The sequence below is a fragment of the Notothenia rossii genome (genome assembly GCF_949606895.1).
Source record: "Notothenia rossii genome assembly, chromosome: 4".
Lineage (NCBI taxonomy): Eukaryota > Metazoa > Chordata > Actinopteri > Perciformes > Nototheniidae > Notothenia > Notothenia rossii.
Window position 1 is genome coordinate 28410011 of NC_136902.1, and position 12330 is coordinate 28422340.

Sequence of the window (12330 nt, forward strand, 5' to 3'; positions counted from 1 at the left end):
ACTTCAGAATGACTTTCTGAAGTTTGCGTTACTCTCCTTTGGATCACTTATAAAAAATAACTCATCTCCAGCCCCGTCGAGCTGTGGATTCGTTATTTTGAGTCAGTCTTATATGGAGACTTAATACAACCTACTGACTACTCTAGACAGGTTAACTGTGGGGACTCAATACCGCCACTTCCAAGCCCGGGACTTCAATACCCTTCTGGCCTGTCGGAACTTGATATCCGATTTTAACTGTGGGGACTCTTATACCTCCACTTCCAAGCCAGGGACTTTAATACCCTTCTGGCCTGCCGGAACTCAATATCCGGTTTTAACAACTAAAACACGCATTTGCATTGTTACTATAAAAAACACTGTAAACTTCGTCTGACAACCCTAAAATTTGGAATATGGTCAAATCACAGATTTCGAATTAAACTGGCATCTGTTTACCTGTTATTGTCAGAGCTCTGTTGTTAGTTGTCAGAAGAAGCCGAGATGTTTAGCCCTGGACTATTCCGTCCGCTTGCTGCTGGTGGTCTCTTCCCCGAAAACACCCCACTCAGAAACGTCGGGTTCACCATTTGTTGGAGATTTGGAGGATGTTGAAAACCAACCTCGTCTCCGCGTGTCGTTTGACAAGCTGGGTGAATTCGGGAAAAGGGAGGGATTAAGAAACACCAGAATACAAGTTAAACAATAATCTTGCTTTAATGATATACAGTAACGATACAAAATACAAATACAAAGAAATCACGAAGCACTCTGCAGAGTACTCCGGGCTCAGGTTCTACCACGTGTGAGACAGGTCTCAGGAACGGCCGGTGAAAAACAAGAGCGCGAACCAAAGGAAAACACAGGCTTTCATACTAAAACACAGGAGGAGGTGTGTGCCTGCTTTCCCCCAGAGGTCATCTTATTGGGAGAGACCAACACATGGCCTGTCGCACCCAATCAGTGCGACACAGCAGAAGAAACCCGGAAACAAAAAGTCTCCTTCAGTTTGACGAAGACCAGACACCTTTTGGTGTCTGGTACGAACTTGCTCTCATACAAGTTTCCTTATCTTATTTCACATCTTGTAGCCAGCACACACACATCTCCTTTATGGCCCTTTGTCCCTGAGTCCATCTTCCCCCCTTCAGGTTACCACACACAAGTTAAAAGTATGTTTTAAGATATAGTTGTTATAGTTGGCTAAATATACGTAATACATGTTAATTACTTTCATATCAATAACAACGAGGAACACATTACCTATACTCTTAAGCAGTATTAGAGATGCTTTTCAAATAGTCAAACTTCACACAGGCCTAATACAGAGAACACCCTCATTAGTCCTATAGCCCTTCCATTTGTTTGAGCTATTGTTCACATCTTTACTTCAAATAAAAGGTTTCACATTGTATATTTCCAGCTTCCTTTACACATACTGCTATTATTAACACAAAGTAACCAACCACACACCTCTATTGAAAACAAGTCGATTCCCCTGACAATTGACATGCTGAAACTCCTCGGAATGCGCTACCTCCCCCAACTCTCTCGTCCCTGTCATAAAAAACTGCTTCCATTTCATATAGAGTAATGAAAGATGTTTAAGCTAATTTCTCCACAATGTTTGTAGCCATTTAGTACCCACACATGAAAGAATAAGAACAGAGGTATAGTTGACCAGTAATCATGTAGCACTTATATTTTACTGCAATGAAAACACACACACATCTGCTACAAGATTGTGTAGCGCACACCCTTCTTTTACGAGGGAAACATTCCAGAGTCCTGGCCCTATTCCCAAATAAGGGTGTCCCCTTCTCACCTCTCTCTCTATACACAAGGACTTCACCTCAATATATTGGGGAGGGAAAAGATACTTTGTCCTTTCTAATTTAACACACATGAATATATATAAGGTGGCATTAAAAGGAATATACCAGATTGAACTTTCCTGCCATACCACGTTACTTTAATCCTTCAAATAATTCAAATAATCCTTCAATTCCCCCTTTTTGGTCTCGCTTTAACGAGACCAACACACATAAGACATTTGAAACAAACTACTGTCATTCTTTGATACTGTGTCTGTCCCCCTTCATTAAACCCTTGAGAACAGAAAACAACCTCCAATGACAGTGAAGAAACTATCAGAGTGAGAGCCTGAGTGCCAGAAAGCAGCATCCTTGCGTGTTGTTGAATCATCAGGGCCCCCCCCCCCCTCAGCGGAATACGCCAACAAGGGCAGCTGATAGGGAGGGGGAGATGCGGCCTTTCCTTCAAAGGTGGAACTGATGAATCTGATCAGAGAGAAGTAGACTCCTCTGCTGCCTCGAGAAGTCCCCCAGCCCGCTGACGCCTCCTTCCAAGTCGTCTGCTGTAGGGATGTCCGCGAGGTCCTTCTCCTCCAGTCCGCTGATGCCTGCTTCCAAGTCGTCTGCTGTAGGGATGTCCGCGTTGACGATAGCCAGGTCCATCCTGATGTCCTCCAAGCTCCTAGCCGGAGTGTTCCTCGCCGCACACTGGCTCCAGTAGTACCAGATGTCCCCCTTTGCTCCTCGGCGGACGGCATGAGATGTCCTCTGGGTCACTCTGTAGAGGCCGGAGAACCTGGAGTTGAGTCACGTAGGCCTGACGACCTTCAGCCAGACGAACTCCGCTGTGTCGGCCTCCTGCTCCTCGGGTCCCCCTTTTGGCGTCAGCAACCTGTGTGGAGAAATCTGATACCCACCCCTCAAGTCTACGCTCAGTGCTTCTGGGCCCTCAGGTGTTTGACCCACCACTGGTAGGCCGCTTCAGAATTCTAATACTTGGCCTGTGTCAACAAACTAAACCCCAACATCTTCAGGTGAACTAAATAACATATCTCAATAGCTCTGAATTCCTGACAAGCATCTGTGTTATTATAAATGAAATCTTTGAGATCCCATTTAAAATCTAAATATAATATGAACTGCTAACGTCTCTGGTAATGGAACACACTAATGTTATGGATTAAAAACAACTAAAATCATGATACTGACAAAGTGAATAATTTCCAGGCGAGACTGCTTCTACCTGTCACTGCTTGGATATTATCAAGCTGAAAAATGAATACAGAAATCCAACATACTGTCATCAAATGTCTTTCTATTATGACTTTAAATTAAATGTACATCCCCATAATGATCTAAACAGTCTATGGCTTTTACTTCTTTACCAGGCTAGTTACAAGATGTTGTCTAAATTAAATTCTATCTCATTACATTACTATGTTTTAACTTAGCTGTAATATGTTTTTTCTACATTTCAAACCTCAGTTATTTTAATACCTGTTGAAATATTACCAAATTGTTTTCATTATCACAGTTCACCTTCTCATTCTCATTCTGGAATGACCTCTCTCAGTAGCCCCTTGGCCACTGATTCTGCATCTGTGTTACCTGTTATAACTCAATCAATATTAGAAACATGTCAACATTCATCAAACAGTATCTTATCCCCAGATATGGAGCAGGTTAAATCTAAAACTGTCAATCAATGGTCAGATTGAACATCTGAGTTGGGGCGGCAGGTTTCTTCCAGTCCCTAAATGAAAATATCCCACATTACGCAGAACACGTAAACACTCCCGCTACTGTAAGTTTGTTTCCCCCTGTGTTCTGCTTGAAAGCAAGTACATGCCTATCTTTAGTATCTGTATATCTATATCTGACCATTAGAATCTGTATTTTTGAAATTGTCGTTTTTAACACAGTAGTTTTACAAATTATAGAATAATTAATTACCAGTGTTTTCCAATTTTACTCGGCAGTTCGCTTTGTTAGCTAACGTTAGCTAAAGCTAGCGCTACTAGTTAGCTAAGCAATGGTTTGTTGCTTTGCTCCGGGTTGCAGCCACAGGTCTTCGCATGAAACGTGCTTGTTCTATCGTTTCCCGGCCAATTTTTTCCAAAGGAGAGTCTGGATTCGTGTCATGAGGTAAGCTGACGTTACATTTTTGTCCATGTCACGGTGAAATGTAAATGATGGGTAGTGACTGTATCGCCGTTTTAGAGATGGCGCTGCTGAAAAGACCGCAACATAAGTAAAGATAATGAATACATCCTATTAAAACCTGTGTGGCTTATATGATAAGTCTAATTAGTACAAGCAGCATAACGTTTCACCATGTAACTAAAGATTGTAGTCAGGGAAATCAGTTTGACATATTGAACTAATAACAAATCACCTCTGGCTGGCAGAGAACTCTCTGCTCCATAGCTTCTCTTGGACGTAAAATCACATGTACATTTTACATTTATATTCAATTTAATATTCCATCCCTCACATACTTTTGTATATATAATAACTTATATTTTGTTTTTCTTGTTATTCTGCTGCAACACAAACATTTCCCAAATTGGGATCAATACAGTAATATCTTATCTTAATTAATTAAGAAATATAACTATTATAATTAGTGTAGCAGCTGACACCTATTTTCAATATGGATTAATCTACCATTTATTTCTTTAGTTCAATTTTGATCTATAAAAATGTCAAAATAGTGAAAATGTTCACGAGACTTATCAAAGTGCAAGGTTATATCTTTAGATGTTTTGTTTTAGCCTATGTACTGTATGTCTTAATGCTCTTACAGTATATGTGATGGTGTGACTTCCATGAAACTAATATTTTATATCTTCCCAACAGACGAGCTGACAGGAAACCTAACAACTCTAACAACCACAACATTGCAAAGGCGAGTAAATGTAAATTAAAAACAATTCACAATTTTTGTATTTCTTCTTCCTTGCAGTGAGGTGAAGCTGACCTTGCACTTGGTGCCAGTAAGGAGGTTCCTCACGCAGGCTGAATGTTTCTCCTTCCTGACTGACACAGAAGCCCTTGATTTGCAATGCTTCACTAATTGTCATTTCCCTGGCTCCGTAGGGACACTTTACCTCCAGCACAGCGGAAGACCCTACCAGACCATCTGGAGATGCCCCCAACAATCCTGATAGGGAGAGCCACACATCTGACTCATGGACCTGCATCTGGGTTGCAGTGGTGAATGCCCTGACGCCCTCACATTCATTCATAGTCCCCCACTGTACAGACAAAACACCATCAAGGGGCTGTTGTTGCCCTATAGCACCCTGGCAATAAGGGAAGCAGTCACACGCTTTGACCTCAGGACAGCTCAAAAGTTGCTGGCAGTCAACCTTCCTTTCCTGAACAAATGCCAGTTTGGGTTGGTTCGCTGACCAGTGGTAGCCACCTGAATTGTCCTCTGTTGCTCCTCAGACAATGCCATGCTTGCCACAATTGCCTCAGGTCCCTGATGCCCAACAGATTTGATCATTTCAGGAACAGTAAGTGTTTCCAAGCTGTAGTGTTCCTCTTCTGGCTCGGGGGAGAGAAGCCAAGAAATTCCTGAAAACCTGCCCCGAGTCTGTCCCTCAGCCAGTCACGATCTTCGGAGGTGGGCTCTCTTGTCAGCGGGTTAAATTAGTTATTGGTTTCAACAGTCACATTAAAACAGTTACTAAATCAGCTTACTATCACCTAAAGAACATATCTAGGATTAAAAGACTAATGTCACAGCAGGATTTGGAAAAACATGTCCATGCTTTTATCTTCAGTTGACTGGACTACTGCAATGGTGTCTTCACAGGTCTCACTAAAAAATCTATTACAAAGCTGCAGCTGATTCAGAACACCGCTGCTCGAGTCCTCACTAACACTAAGAAAGTGGATCACATCACTCCAGTTCTGAAGTCTTTACACTGGCTTCCTGTGTGTCAAAGAATAGATTTCAAAATACTGCTGCTGTTTATAAAGCACTGAATGGTTTAGGACCAAAATGCATTTCTGACCTCCTGCTAAATGATGAACCATCCATATCTCTCAGGTCTTCAGGGACTGGTCAACTTTCTGTCCCCAGAGTCAGAACTAAACATGGAGAAGCAGCGTTCAGTTATTATGCTCCAAATATCTGGAACAAACTCCCAGAAACCTGCAGGTCCGCTGCAACTCTGACTACTTTTAAATCCAGGCTGAAGACTTTTCTTTTTGTCGCTGCTTTTAATTGAACTATTCATATCTTAGACTGCACTGTAACTTTTATCCATGTATTTTTTCTTTTAATGTTTATTTTATTAGCTTTTCTTTTTAATGACTGATTTTAAACGCCATTTTCTTAATGTCTTTAATTTTTTGTAAGCACTTTGAATTGCCTTGTGTTGAAAAGTGCTATATAAATAAACTTGCCTTGCCTAATAAAGATTTCATGTAACACATACAATTGATTTGTTGATGGGAATTAATGTGAATAAATTAACTCTAGGTTAACGGTACTCTTGCTATCACTACTCACCGACACTATAAACCTTTTCCCTCATGCTAGCCCTGACAACACCGGTAAGCACACCGTCATCTAGGCTGCACTGTTACGTGTCCTGACTTGTAGTGGTTCTCTCCTATCTACACTCTTGTCATCTTTGTAAAACGATATCAGACTGGTAATTGACAAAGCCATGACTTCTAGTTAAATTCAGTGTGGCTAAAATGAAAAGCTTTGTTAAAATATGCAAGCACGCGAAAGTCAAATTCAGTATGTGTTATACATCCAGAAATATCGAAATATCGTTTCCCACAGTGTGACATGTATACATAAAACAAAACAAAAAGGGCCTAGATAAACGTGGTATACATTAAACAAAACAAAAAGGGCCTAGATAACCGGGGTATACAGTTTAAAATGTTAATATATTTAATTTAAAGTGTTCAAAGTGCAGTTTCAGAGCAAGTCAGTTGAAACGATCTTAAGTTGGTGTGACGTTGAAGTCGTGCGACCCTGCTGCTGTACTGGCTTGTAGTTCGTTTATAGCATAACGTTAGCATTTCGCTTTTGGCGACTAGTTTTATGATTCAGAAATGATAAAAGTAGGGTTGACATGTGGAGATTATCCGGCTGAAAAAAACGTGATCCCTCTCTTAAATGTGTGTCAACCACAGACCTTATTTCGAGCTATTTTCCAAAATCCTATGGAGAATTTGCATTGGTTTTTCATGAAGGAACCGGAAGAAGTTTACTTCCGAGTTTTACAACGCGTCACTGCGGTTCTCTATTTGCGTCCCTTTATGAAGCTGAAGGAGCGTCACAACTGCACGCCTCAGGGACCCTGACCAAGCGTCGCTCCTGGACGTTTATGGAGTGAGAGTGTGTTGTTGTGGCAGATATTTAATTAAGTCCTCTTAACGCTAATGTTATAATAGTCACATTGCTCTGAAGATGGGAGGTGATATTCTATTAATGTTCACGTTCACAGTCGTGATTTTTTCCGGGCGTCTTTCCTGCAACGGCAGTTTTTCTGTATTTCCTTTCCCCTGTAATATGACTTGATCGCTTTAAACTCCGCACACTGAACTCTGATTGGTCAGCAGGCAGTGCTTTCACTGAGTTGAGCTCTTAGCCTGCAACCTAACCTGCTCCGGGGCAGGTTAGCTGCTCAGCATAAGTTACCATCTAGCCTGCTAAAAACAGAGAACCAGCGTTGTAGGACCGGAAACCCAGAGTTTTCGCTGAAGTTAGCCGGCTAAGCGAAAATCCTGCTTCATAGTACAGGCCTCAGGTCCTCCAGGCTAAACATAAACACATCTGCAAACATTTGGCCTACATCTCAAAATGGCAAAGAGCTTTTCTAAGGAGAGTGCCTCCCGGCGTTAGGACAGGCGAGACATTCTTCTCCTCCAGGTTCTCTATACACGACTGAGTGGAATTTGGAGCACCTGGGCAGAGGCGGAGCAAGGGGCAGACCAGGTGCACCTGCGCAGCAGGGAGACAGAAAATAAAACAAGGAGGGGAGCACTTGACACATGTCTACAGACATCCACTCGAAGTCAACAATTTTTCTGAAGAATGTGCTGATATGGGGATTTAAATTGCCATGCCTCTTTTTGGCTTTCGAGCCCGTCTCAGGATTAATGCCCAGGAAGCACCTAAAAACAATAAGCCAAGACAACAATTTCAATTGACATAGATTTATATGTTGCATCGTTTATTTTAAGGCACATGCAGCGGTGCCCCTTTCAATTTAAGTAAAATCTGCAACAAAGAAATAAATTAGTATTTAAAGCCAAGCAAGAGCGATGAAAGCAAGAAAATCACTTAATTTGTTGTGTCACAGTACACAGAGGATGGTCTGAATACAGTATTTTGCTATGAAATAATACAGTAACATGTTGTGAAATCCTGGTAATCATTTATCCTGTACATTCACAGTAATTAACTGTGCCTGTATTGATTTCACTGTGAAATTCAAAATTACAGTATTATATTGTGAACATTACAGGTAAAGACTATAAAGTGGTAAAACAGTAATTTATTGTAAAATCATGGTAATATTTTACGGTGTTGAAATGCTGTGGTGTTTTGTGAAATGCTGTAGTGTTTTGGAAATGCTTTGGTGTAAAACTGGTTAAGTATATCTTCTGTTGTATGGATTTGACTTAAAATCCAATTATCTAGAAACATGTGAAGAGATGACACAGTATATCTGCTGACATAACTCCCTCTTTGTCCCAGTTAAAACTCTTGTATTTGAATTAGCTAAGCGCTAGATACTTTTGTGTAAAGAATTATACTGCAACACTTATGTGAGTAAACACCACGTCATGCCATATGCTCTAGTCAAAGGGAACATCAATGAGCTGCTGTTTTTCTTCCCCACCTTGCAGTTTTCATAGCCGGATGCCGCCTCAAGGCAAGGCTCTGGTGACGGTAGACAGAAGCAGCATGACTCATTTGTTCATAAAAAGATGGCGGCTGTCTGCCACAGATCTGTCAGAGCCCATGATCAAAGAGGCTGCATGCTTATTTTCAGGAAGGAGAACTTACTTAATTTGCCTTCACAACCGTCAGCTGCAAATCTGCTGTTCATTTCTACTGAGCGCATGATGACGAGTCTAGGACAAAAAGAGAGTTTGTGGGTGACATTAATGTGCCACTTGAAAATGTGTCAATGGGTACTGTATCCTCGTTTTCCTTCAAGCTTAATTTCCTGCCAGTTTGTATACTGTCAAGTGTCTATTTTTAAGTTCATTTAGTTTTTGTGCTCAGTGCTTAGCAGGTTTTATGCACATTTCTTTCCAGTTGTCTAGTTAAACTGAAAGATGTTTACAACTGAGCAGGGATTGCTTCATATGATGCACTGAGCTGTCTGAACTGATGATGCTTATTCCTTTTTGGTAAAAATCATTTGACTGTGGGGATTCTTCTTGATATACATGATCACAGCTTGACTTCATTACACCTAGAGCCGTGGCTCATGTCTTTTTTAAATCTTCTTCCAACTTTTCCCACTTTCAACTTTCTCCTTCAACTCTTTCCACAGGTTTTTTTTATATTTCTTCTGTCCTGTCAGATATTGTCTCTCCTTCATGATCCGGATTACATTTTGGGATTTAACTTTACACCTGGGGGTCTGCTTATCTCTGTATTTGGATGAAATTGCCTTTCAAAGAATGACCTACCACAAATGCTCCCATCAGTGACTTCGTTTTGCTTTGAGATTTAAAAGGAGAAATATTATGCTCATTTTCAGCTTCACAATTGCGTTTTGTACTTTTACTGTGACATGTTTACTCCACATACTGAGCTCTGATTGGTCAGCAGGCAGTGCTTTCACTGAGTTGAGCTCTTAGCCTGCAACCTAACCTGGTCCCGACCAGGGGGGTATACTACGAAGCAGGATTTTTGTTTAGCAAGATAACTTCTGGGATTTCCGGTACTACGAAGCTGGTTCACTTTTTAGCGGGCTAGATCTCCATGGTGACTTATCCTGGAACCTATTCTGTGCTCCGAAGCAGGATAGGTTCCAGGATAAGAGATCAACTCAGCGAAAGCACCACGCCTGCTGACCAATCAGAGCTCAGTGTGCGGAGGAAATACAGTTTAAACTGCCGTTGCAGGAAAGACGGCCGGCCAAAATCACCGACTGTGTGAACGTGAAAATGAATAGAATATCACCTCCCATCTTCAGAGCAATCGGACTATTATTATACTATTATGTTAAGAAAGCTTAATTAAATATCTGCCACAACATAAGTAACCAGATCAAAGTGACATTACGTAGCCTACAGTCTGCGGCACTGTGAGTGCAGACGTCGATGTGTCCCATTATCATTCATATCACACCATATCACATCATAGTGTATCATATATTTCCTTATCTGAGTCAGCCGAGCCGTATCTGGCCGTGCAACACTCACAGAACACTGCAGAAGTATTATTTTATCAACACATTAAGTTGATGAAACACTCGAGTCAAACGTAATTAAAGTCAGATCCACTGTGTCTTAGACGGGGCAGTGATATCATAAACCTGTTAATGTACGCATTCATACGCATTCAAACACTTGTTCTTTTACCAGCTGTATTCACCTTGCAGGTGTAGCTAGCGGCTTTGATCCTGGATAAAGTGTTTGACTCATGGATGTTTAAAGTTTAACTTCTTCATATTTGATTAATATTATAGTTTATAGACTTTTCATTCAGGAAGTATGACGCTGCGCTGTCAGTACGCTTCTCCATGTTTGTGATTGGTCGAATGCTCCAGATACCACCCCTTTTATGTGAACGCGCACCTTACTAGATAGGACACGGCTGGCTTGAACGAACGAGTTGATAGCCAGCGTTGTAGGACAGTTTAGCGAGAGCGGCTTTGTTTTGGATTAAGTCAACCGGATAACTCAAAACATATCCAGGATAGGTTGAACTAGATTCGTAGTATACCCCCCAGGTTAGCCACACAGAATAAGTTACCATGGAGATCTAGCCTGCTAAAAAGAGAACCAGCTTCGTAGGACCGGAAACCCAGAGTTTTCCCTGAAGTTAGCCGGCTAAGCGAAAATCCTGCTTCGTAGTATACCCCCCTGGGGTCACCAACCTTTTTTAGGATGAGAGCTACTTTCAAAAAATAAAACAAGTATTGTGTCTCGTCAAATGTGTTATTTATTTTTATGTATTTTGTCTGTCATTTCCTGGTTTATTTTGTACTTACTTCTTGTCTTTCATTTCAGGCCGTTTTCTTCCTCCCCCTGTGTGTTTTTCCCGCCATCATCAGTGTCTGCCACGCCCCGCCCGATTGTTTCCACCTGTTCCCACTCACCTCATGTTTAAATAGTCCTGTCTCTCCCCTGTCCTGTCAGTTTGTCTTGTTTGTTTCCTCGAATGGTAGTACCAAGCCTCAACTCAGAAAGGTTTCTTTCTCTCATGTCAGGTTTTGTTATGTTCGTTTATTTTGTTAAGTTTTTATTAAAGAGCATCTTGCAAGTTTTTATTTTTTCTACATTTATGCTTAAACTTGCTTGAAAATTACAATTAAAAAAGTGAATGCAGGATTTGATGTGTTTTACGAGACATAAGGGCAGGAATTCAGAGGGAAAGGAGCAATTTTGAGATCTGCTCTTAAAAACTGCTTTTTTTTAAGGTCATACGTGAAACGCGTCATATTACATCACACAGGGGACACATCTCCGCTCTCTGACCGCGGGTATAGTGGAGTTGCGTTGGGTTGAGCGGTTGTGTTTTAAGGAGCTGTTATTTTTCGGTAGTTTTACATTGTATTTCACCATTTGTAATCATGGTGCAGTATTGTGTTTGTGCAGGTTGCACAAATACCAGCCTGTCAGGACATCGAGTCCACAGTAAAAAGGACCGGAGCTAGCGTTAGTTCCTGGGTGCGTTGTGCATCCACCTCCCTGCAGCACATACTCTCCACAGCTTTATCAGGAAACCGTATTACTTCTCTCTCCCCCCCCCTTCGCTGCTCTCTCTCTATCCCCTCCGGTACACGGCACCGTAAGACATAGTGTCGAGTTGCATTAGGCAACGCTGTGGTGGCTGTACTGCTCCAGCCGTCTCCTTTGTGTTTGTTTGTTTCCCCCTGTCTGTGTTGTTTGTGTGGGCGTGGTGGCTGTCACTCCTGGCTCCCGGCTCAACCTCCACTCACCTGCTGCAATCAGCTGTGCACCCTCCCCGACTACACACCTGCTTTCCATCAAGCCATTTACAACGGCATATCAACGGAGGCTCCACAACCTTTCTCCGCCAGATCGTCAAGTATCAGCCGTATCTCGCGTCTCCACTTCGGTACACAGCACCGTAGTGTGGAGTTGCATTAGGTAACGCGAGATACGGCTGATACTTGCGCATTAGTTTCTGTTATGGATCAGTATCAACAGTCCTGCCAGTAACGTTACTATATTATCAATGCTACGTTAGTTATAGCCTGATATATGATAGCCAACTTTACAATGTTGTGATGTGACATTAGCTAACACTCTGTAGCTAACGCCGGTCACTCACCAAGATAGCTGCCCAGTT

General features: G+C 41.7%; 1 long non-coding RNA gene across 1 annotated transcript; it reads left to right on the forward strand.

Annotated features, from left to right (window-relative positions):
- Window positions 1-1056: 1056 nt before the first annotated feature.
- On the forward strand, window positions 1057-6971 carry LOC307037885. Its single transcript, XR_013807801.1, has 3 exons — window positions 1057-3938; window positions 4653-4701; window positions 4893-6971. It is a non-coding gene; the product is annotated as an uncharacterized lncRNA (long non-coding RNA).
- Window positions 6972-12330: the final 5359 nt, after the last annotated feature.